Genomic DNA, 7,683 nt, shown 5'->3' on the forward strand with positions numbered 1-7,683 from the left:
CCAGGCAAGCTCAATCAAAGGCAGCTAAATTCATTGAAATATATATAAAATAATATTTGAACCCAGGTCTGGCCTCACCAAGTGTGTAATGAAAGGTATAAATACAAGCAGCAAATTGGAAGAGATGACGTCATGTGAAAGACGCATGCATCTTGGCACCTCAGCAAATGAGACACAACTCATCATCGTTGCCCAAAGTACAAGCAACTTCCCCTTCTCTTTCCTCTCTGTTTGTCTTTCCCTCAGTTGTCTTCTCTCTTCTTTCATTAAGAGCTAAATAAATCAGTGTAGAATCCTAGCACCACAAGGTCTGCGTTCCCGAGCTAGGCATGTCCAGTTGCTCTCTATCCCTCTGTGTTCTGTTTACACATCCTATCATTACTCACAGCTAGTTGTTCAGCAGGATCCACTCTGAGTTTTCCGTCTATGTATAGTCTTCTGCGGGAGTCCTTTACTGCCTGGAGTACCAGACGGGCGCGTTTCAAACATTTTGCCACTGTTCTGTTGGTTCAGTTGCACCAGGCAAGCTCAATCGAAGGCAGCTAAAGTAATTGAAAACATATCAAATATTATTTGAACCCAGGTCTGGCCTCACCAAGTGTGTAATGAAAGGTATAAATACAAGCAGCAGCTTGGAAGAGATGATGTCATGTGAAAGACACATGCATGGACTTTTTTTTCCTTCATGTTGAAACGTTGTGTAAATGGCTACAGTATGATTCATATGGCTTTCAACAGCTAAACATGAAGTACGATCAGAAAAACACAAGTGTCATAGGGTAGTTATGTTATGTGGGCCAATGTGAATATGAGTATGAGTATGAACTCTCAGCAGCTAGTTAAACCAGAAGTGGCTTCAGTTTCTAAAGGCCCTGTGCGATTTTACCGAGCAGTCGCTGTGTTTCGTATGGCTCTGAGGCCAGGCTGAGAAGTTCAACTGTAAAGTGCACCATGGCGATAGGAAGTGGGGATGGTGATGGCAAGCATTTGAAAGCCGAAGTTGTTTTGACTCCTGAGATTTGAGATACGCATATCATGTTGAGTAACAATATATTTTTAACATTTTAATGCTCGGGCTGTTGACATGTTTGTTTACATGGAAACTGAAAGGGATATACAATATGGGAGTTAGTCCCCCGAGATTGAGTGGTAATATACCTGTCTGAGTGCTCGTTAGTGGGCTATATTCATCCAGGATCCAGTGATAAAGGAGAGGCATCCAGACAGACACAGGGGAGTCAGAGGGGCAAGCAGAGGGGTCACATTATAAACATTATCCTCGTAACCATTTCTTTGGTGCATGTCGCTGGCTAGGTTTATGTCTGAAATGGTCTCCTATTCCCTATACACTGAGTGTGCCAAATATTAGGAACACCTGCTATTTCCATGACATAGACTATCCAGGTGAAAGCTATGATCCCTTATTGACGTCGGCTGTTAAATTCACTTCACTCAGTGTAGATGAAGGGGAGGAGACAGGTTAAAGAAGGATTTTTAACCCTTGAGACAATTAGGAAGGTGTTCCTAATGTTTTGTACTCGCAGTGTATAACGCACTGGTCAAAAGTAGTACACTGTGAATGGAGTGTCATTTGGGAAGCACCCTACAGTACGTGCTCAGTTATTACACTGAGTCTGGCCTGGACCTGGACCTGGACCTCCCGGTACCTCTCTGTCATCTCACCAGTTTGTAGTAACAAATACAAAAAAGTACTTGATGCCACTCACTGACGACCTGAGGATAATTCCATCTCGCACAATCCAATAAAAGAGAAGAATCCAAGAATACGTTTAGTCCGTTTATATCCCTTATTTTCTTAAATCATTATCACAAACAGAAAGAATACGTTATGATACGATTGAAAATTGTCTGTGCACTCAAGCACACTAGTTCCCACCCACAACATTTTCATTTATTTTTATTTTACCCTTATTTTACCAGGTAAGTTGACTGATAACACATTTTCATTTACAGCAACGACCTGTTACAGGGGAGAAGAGGGGGGGATGAATGAGCCAATTGGAAGCTGGGGATGATTAGGTGGCCATGATGGTATGAGGGTCCAGATTGAGAATTTAGCCAGGACACTGGGGTTAACACCCCTACTCTTACGATAAGTGCCATGGGAACTTTAGTGGACCACAGAGAGTCAGGACACCCGTTTAATGTCTAATCCGAAAGACGGCACCCTACACAGGGCAATGTCCCCAATCACTGCCCTGGGGCATTGCGATATTTGATTTTAGACCAAAAGAAAAAAAGCCGTCCCTTGTAGTCTAGGTAGGGCTTCATGTGTGAGATCTCTAATAGCGTCATTCTAGTGGAATCCAGAAAGAACAAAACCCTGTCCTCAAACATTTTACATTTTATGTATTTAGTCTTCATCATCCTTCATCGATTTTTATTGTATTTTTTATTCTTAGTGCAAATTTTAAAGACCTAGCTAGCTAAAAGACAAAGGCAAACGGTTCCTTGAAAAACTGAAGTTCATTATCTCAATCACCTGGCAGCCATATATAATCAATGGTAAAAAAAATCTAAATCGGGGGGGGGGGGGGGGCAGTCAGGTGCTAAACAGATAAGTATAGGGAGGAAATAAATAGAACATAAACCATGATAATGATAAATAGCTCCTACAACCCCCTCTTCCCTATATAATGCACTGGTCAAAAGTAGTTTACTGAGAATAGTGTGCCCTTTGGAACACACCCCACGTCCTCAGTCATCTCGCTGAGTCTGGCCTTGGCCTCCTGGGTACCTCAGTCCTCTCACAGAGTCTGGCCTTGGCCTCCCAGGTACCTCAGTCATCTCGCTGAGTCTGGCCTTGGCCTCCCAGGTACCTCAGTCATCTCGCTGAGTCTGGCCTTGGCCTCCCAGGTACCTCTGTCATCTCGCTGAGTCTGGCCTTGGCCTCCCGGGTACCTCAGTCCTCTCGCTGAGTCTYGCCTTGGCCTCCCGGGTGCCTCAGTCCTCTCGCTGAGTCTGGCCTTGGCCTCCCGGGGACCTCAGTCCTCTCGCTGAGTCTGGCATTGGCCTCCCAGGTACCTCATTCATCTCGCTGAGTCTGGCCTTGGCCTCCCAGATACCTCAGTCATCTCGCTGAGTCTGGCCTTGACCTCCCAGGTACCTCTGTCATCTTACCTGTTTGAAGAAGCAATTCGTAGTAATTACAGTCTGAGCATTTTAATCAGGGCAGCTTTGCTAAAGACTGATCTGATGTCATGGTCCATATGGGAGTAGATTCTCCCAGGGCATGTCAGGAAATGTGGCCAGGTTTTTCCTCACTCCTCGGCACATTGCACCGATTAAAGAAGAAAGTTGTCCACTGAAAATGTATCTTCTAAAACTCGCTTGACGCCACAAGCTTGAGTGATGGGGTTTACTTCCAAAAAGGCATTTCCCTACATAGCCATACAGTAATTTAAAGGCAGACATCAGCAGGCAAACGACTATTTAAAATTAATTCATATTGAAGGATGATTTAAGCGACGAGGGATAGAAGTTGGAAAACCTCATGATGTCGTCACATCAGACATCACTCTTAAACTCGCTGGAACTGTAATTGAGACTGAGAGTTGAGGTTCAATTTTATAACTTGTATATAGATAGATAGGATGGAAAACATTATTAACCCCCAAAGGACAATTTTTTAAAATTTGTTAAGGGCCAATGTGGGGGTCACAGATCAGGATCAGACCACCTCCCCTAAAGCATGACACGGGAAAGGTCAGGGGGCAGATTCCCAGCCAGTAAAACACTCTGAGTGGAAATGTGTGTGTTCCCCTCTCCTCTACCACTCAACGGATTACTGTCTATCCATCCTCCCTCTGGCTGTAGCAACAGGAAGTGAGGTCATGCAGACAGGGTTTTATCAGGCCTTCAGGGAGCCAGTTAATCAGTTCTGTCTGTGTGTGTCTGTGTGTGTGTGTGTGTGTGTGTGCAGTCAGGTCATACAGTGCATGACTCCAAAAGGTACATTGTGTACTCTGTGTGTGTACTCTCTGTGTGAGAGTGTGGGCCTCTCTTAGCAGCAGAGATCCATCAGTTATGCGGGAGTATGTGGGAGTCCTCTGCAGTGAATTATCTTGGCACCTCAGCAAATAAGACACAACTCATCATCGTCACCCAAAGTACCAGCAGCTTCCCCTTCTCTTTCCTCTCTGTTTGTTTTTCCCTCCATTGTCTTCACTCTTCTTTCATTAAGAGCTTAATAAATCTGTGAAGAATCCTAGCACCACTAGGACTGCGTTCCAGAGCTAGGCATGTCCAGTTGTGCTCTATCCCTTTTGACTGGTACTGTAAATAGATCAAGCAAGTCACTTTCTCTTATTGCTGTACTTTAGTAGTGGTTTCTTTGCAGCAATTCGACCATGAAGGCCTGACTCACACAGTCTCCTCTGAACAGATGTTGAGATGTGTCTGTTACTTGAACTCTGTGAAGCATTTATTTGGGCTGCAATTTCTAAGGCTGGTAACTCTAACGAACTTATCCTCTGCACTAGAGGTAACTCTTCCTTTCCTGTGGCTGTCCTCATGAGAGCCAGTTTCATCATAGCGCTTGATGGTTTTTGCGACTGCACTTGAAGAAACTTTCAAAGTTCTTGACATTTTCCATATTGACTGACTTTCATGTCTTAAAGTAATGATGGACTGTCATTTCTCTTTGCTTATTTGAGCTGTTCTTGCCATAATATGGACTTGCCTTTTACCAAATAGGGCTTTCTTCTGTATACCACCCTTATCTTGTCACAACACAACTGATTGGCTCAAACACATTAAGAAGGAAAGAAATTCCACAAATTAACATTTAACAAGGCACACCTGTTATTTGAAATGCATTCCAGGTGACTACCTCATGAAGCTGGTTGAGAGAATGCCAAGAGTGTGCAAAGCTGTCATCAAGGCAAATGGTGGCTACTTTGAAGAATCTCAAATATAAGATATATTTGTTTAACATATCTGTTTAACACTTTTTTGGTTACTACATGAATCCGTATGTGTTATTTCATAGTTTTGATGTCTTCACTATTATTCTACAATGTAGAAAATAGTCTAAATAAAGAAAAACCCTTGAATGAGTAGGTGTGTCCAAACTTTTGACTGGTACTGTATAGTCTTCCAGAGGCTAAACATGAACAAATCTGATGTTTTCCACTCTTAAAGGAAAATATAGAAGCATACTTGGAGGCTGTTCGGAGGCTGGTTGGGTTTCTTCCCCATCCCAAGGCCAGTATAGCTCTACCAGTGTTGCCAGATTCTACTGACACTTTCTATCAGAATTGGAACCAAAATCCTGCCCAATCCACTAAAAAGTAGCCACATTTTAACAGTTTGCTCTGTGAGCTGGGTGTGAGGGGTTTTTGTGTTTTCTTGCATCCCATTTTTTGGGGGTGTGGAACTGCCTAATCTGGCAACACCGAGCTCTACCTCCAGGACCACCAGGGGTAGTGAGGGTCTGGGGGAGGGGATAGTAGAGAGGGGCCTGGGGTGGACATGGAGGGGAGGAAGCGGAGGGCGTTGTGGCTACTGGTGCTTCTTCATTTGAACAGAGGTGTGGTCTCCTTGATGGCTTTCTCACACTCCTCTCTCTGGACTGTTAAGCACATTAGGCCCTGATCTCTCCCCCTGCATTTCTTTTCACTCCACCTATCAGACCAATAGACCTTTCCCTCTGTGTTGGTCTTCAGCTGTGACAGACGCACAGAAGGGTGTCTCCCCTCCTCTAAAAGCTCAGACACACCGGTAGGATTGTCAAACGTTTGCCTGCCGACAGTACTTAGCACCTCTGAACAGGGTGTTGGCAGTCAATCTCTTATGTGTTCACACAGCAAAGATCTTCAGCTACTCAGCCTTGCTAAAATACTCCAAACCAGAAGGTGGCAGTAGAGTTGTTTGGCAATGCATATATGTGCGTACTAGCCAGATGGCCTCCGCTAAATAACTACCTAGCAAGATAAAGAAGAAACAATTCAAGTCACTCTCCATGATCCATAGCCTACATTGCATATGAAGTGTGAATGGCTCATCTGTGGATGTACGCAGGAAATGCCATCTTTATAATATATATATATTGTTGGCTCGCCCATATGGGGGTTTGTGCTCTCTGACTGGGTCAAAGTCAAGTTATTGGCCACTGACGAGCATGGCTATTTGACAAGTAGAATCGGTAGGTTGGTCGCTACCGGGTTGGCACGTAGCAGGCAGCGTTTTTGTTCTAGCAAGAGAAGGAACGGCCTCCCCACTGTCATGAATTTGTGGAGTGGTGTGATGAATCACACTTGGTTCTCAATACCAACAAGACCAAAGAGATGTGCATAGACTTCAGGAAGCGAACAACACCTACCTCTGCAACATCTATCAGAGGTCAGAACATAGAGATTGTATAGGAATACAAAATATCTGAGTGTCCTCTTGGACAATAAGCTTCAGTGGAGTAATTGTACAGACCTGATCTAAAAAAGAGTCAGCAGAGACTATACTTTCTCAAAAATCTGGGATCTTTTAATGTTGACTGTACTATACAGACTCTGTTTTACAAATCTTGAATTGAGAGTATTTAAACTTTTTGCATTGTTTGTTGGTTTGGCAATGCCACTGTCAGCCAGAGAAATATGCTGAGAAGGATTATTACCACGGCAAGCAAGGTGATGAGATCTTTAAGTTCAGGGCCCTCAGCAAGGCTCACAAAAACATTTTAGACCCAAGCCAAACCAGCAAACAATGCAAAAAGTGAAAATACTCTCAATAAAAATGTGTAAAACAAAGTCAGTATAGTACCTTAACTTTGAACTACTCCCCTCTATGTGCAGGTATAGGGCACCCCCCAGCAGGAAAAACAGAACTAGACTATTTGTGCCAGGTGTGATATCCCTCCTAAACAGCTCGGGCTAATGTTCCTGTCCACCAGTAAGGCCAGCAGGCTAGTCTCTTTCATTGGTATATACTGTATGTAACTGTTGTCTACTATATTAAAACGCCACTTTAAAAATGTACTGCAACAAAATGCTCCCATGGGGACAATAAAGTCAGTAAAGTAAAGTAAGTGCCTATCGGCAGTATATCGGCAGTGAGATTCTCAGTGTGTTTCATGCTTAACAGCCCCACCACAGTGTCAACACCGCAGTCCGACCACTGTGCTTCATCTCGGTAGAAACCTCATTCAGACCTAAGACCTCTATAAATGTAGAAAGCTCAGGGATGTGGCAGTAACCGATACGGTAAAGACACATTCCTGTATTTCATTACAAACTGTAGTTTATTGTCAAATTTCAGATGAGTTTTTTCTAGTCTGGCTGGGCTAGATCCTGGAGCTCTCATCTGTGCCACAGGCAGATGTCATGTGTTCATCATACCCCACTCCCCCCCACCACACACACACACATACAAACACACAGGTGAGCTGAGGCACATCTATCTAAGAGTTATCACTCTCCTCCTCAGTAACACATTCATTAGGAGTTGGCAGGGGCAGCCTGCCTCGTGCGCGCACACACACACACCAACACACACACACACACCACTGGATCCACAGCAACTCAAAAGCCTTTTCTGGGAGTGTGAGTGAGGAGGGATCTTTGGGTTGTCCGCCACTCCTAGCAGCCTGTCATTCATCACTCAAACTGTTTTTTAACTCTGCTTCATGCGTTGCCAAAAGAAGTCGCTCTGTTTGTGCTCAGACAATCC

This window comes from Salvelinus sp. IW2-2015, linkage group LG22 (assembly GCF_002910315.2).
Source record: "Salvelinus sp. IW2-2015 linkage group LG22, ASM291031v2, whole genome shotgun sequence".
NCBI classification, from domain to species: Eukaryota; Metazoa; Chordata; class Actinopteri; order Salmoniformes; family Salmonidae; genus Salvelinus; species Salvelinus sp. IW2-2015.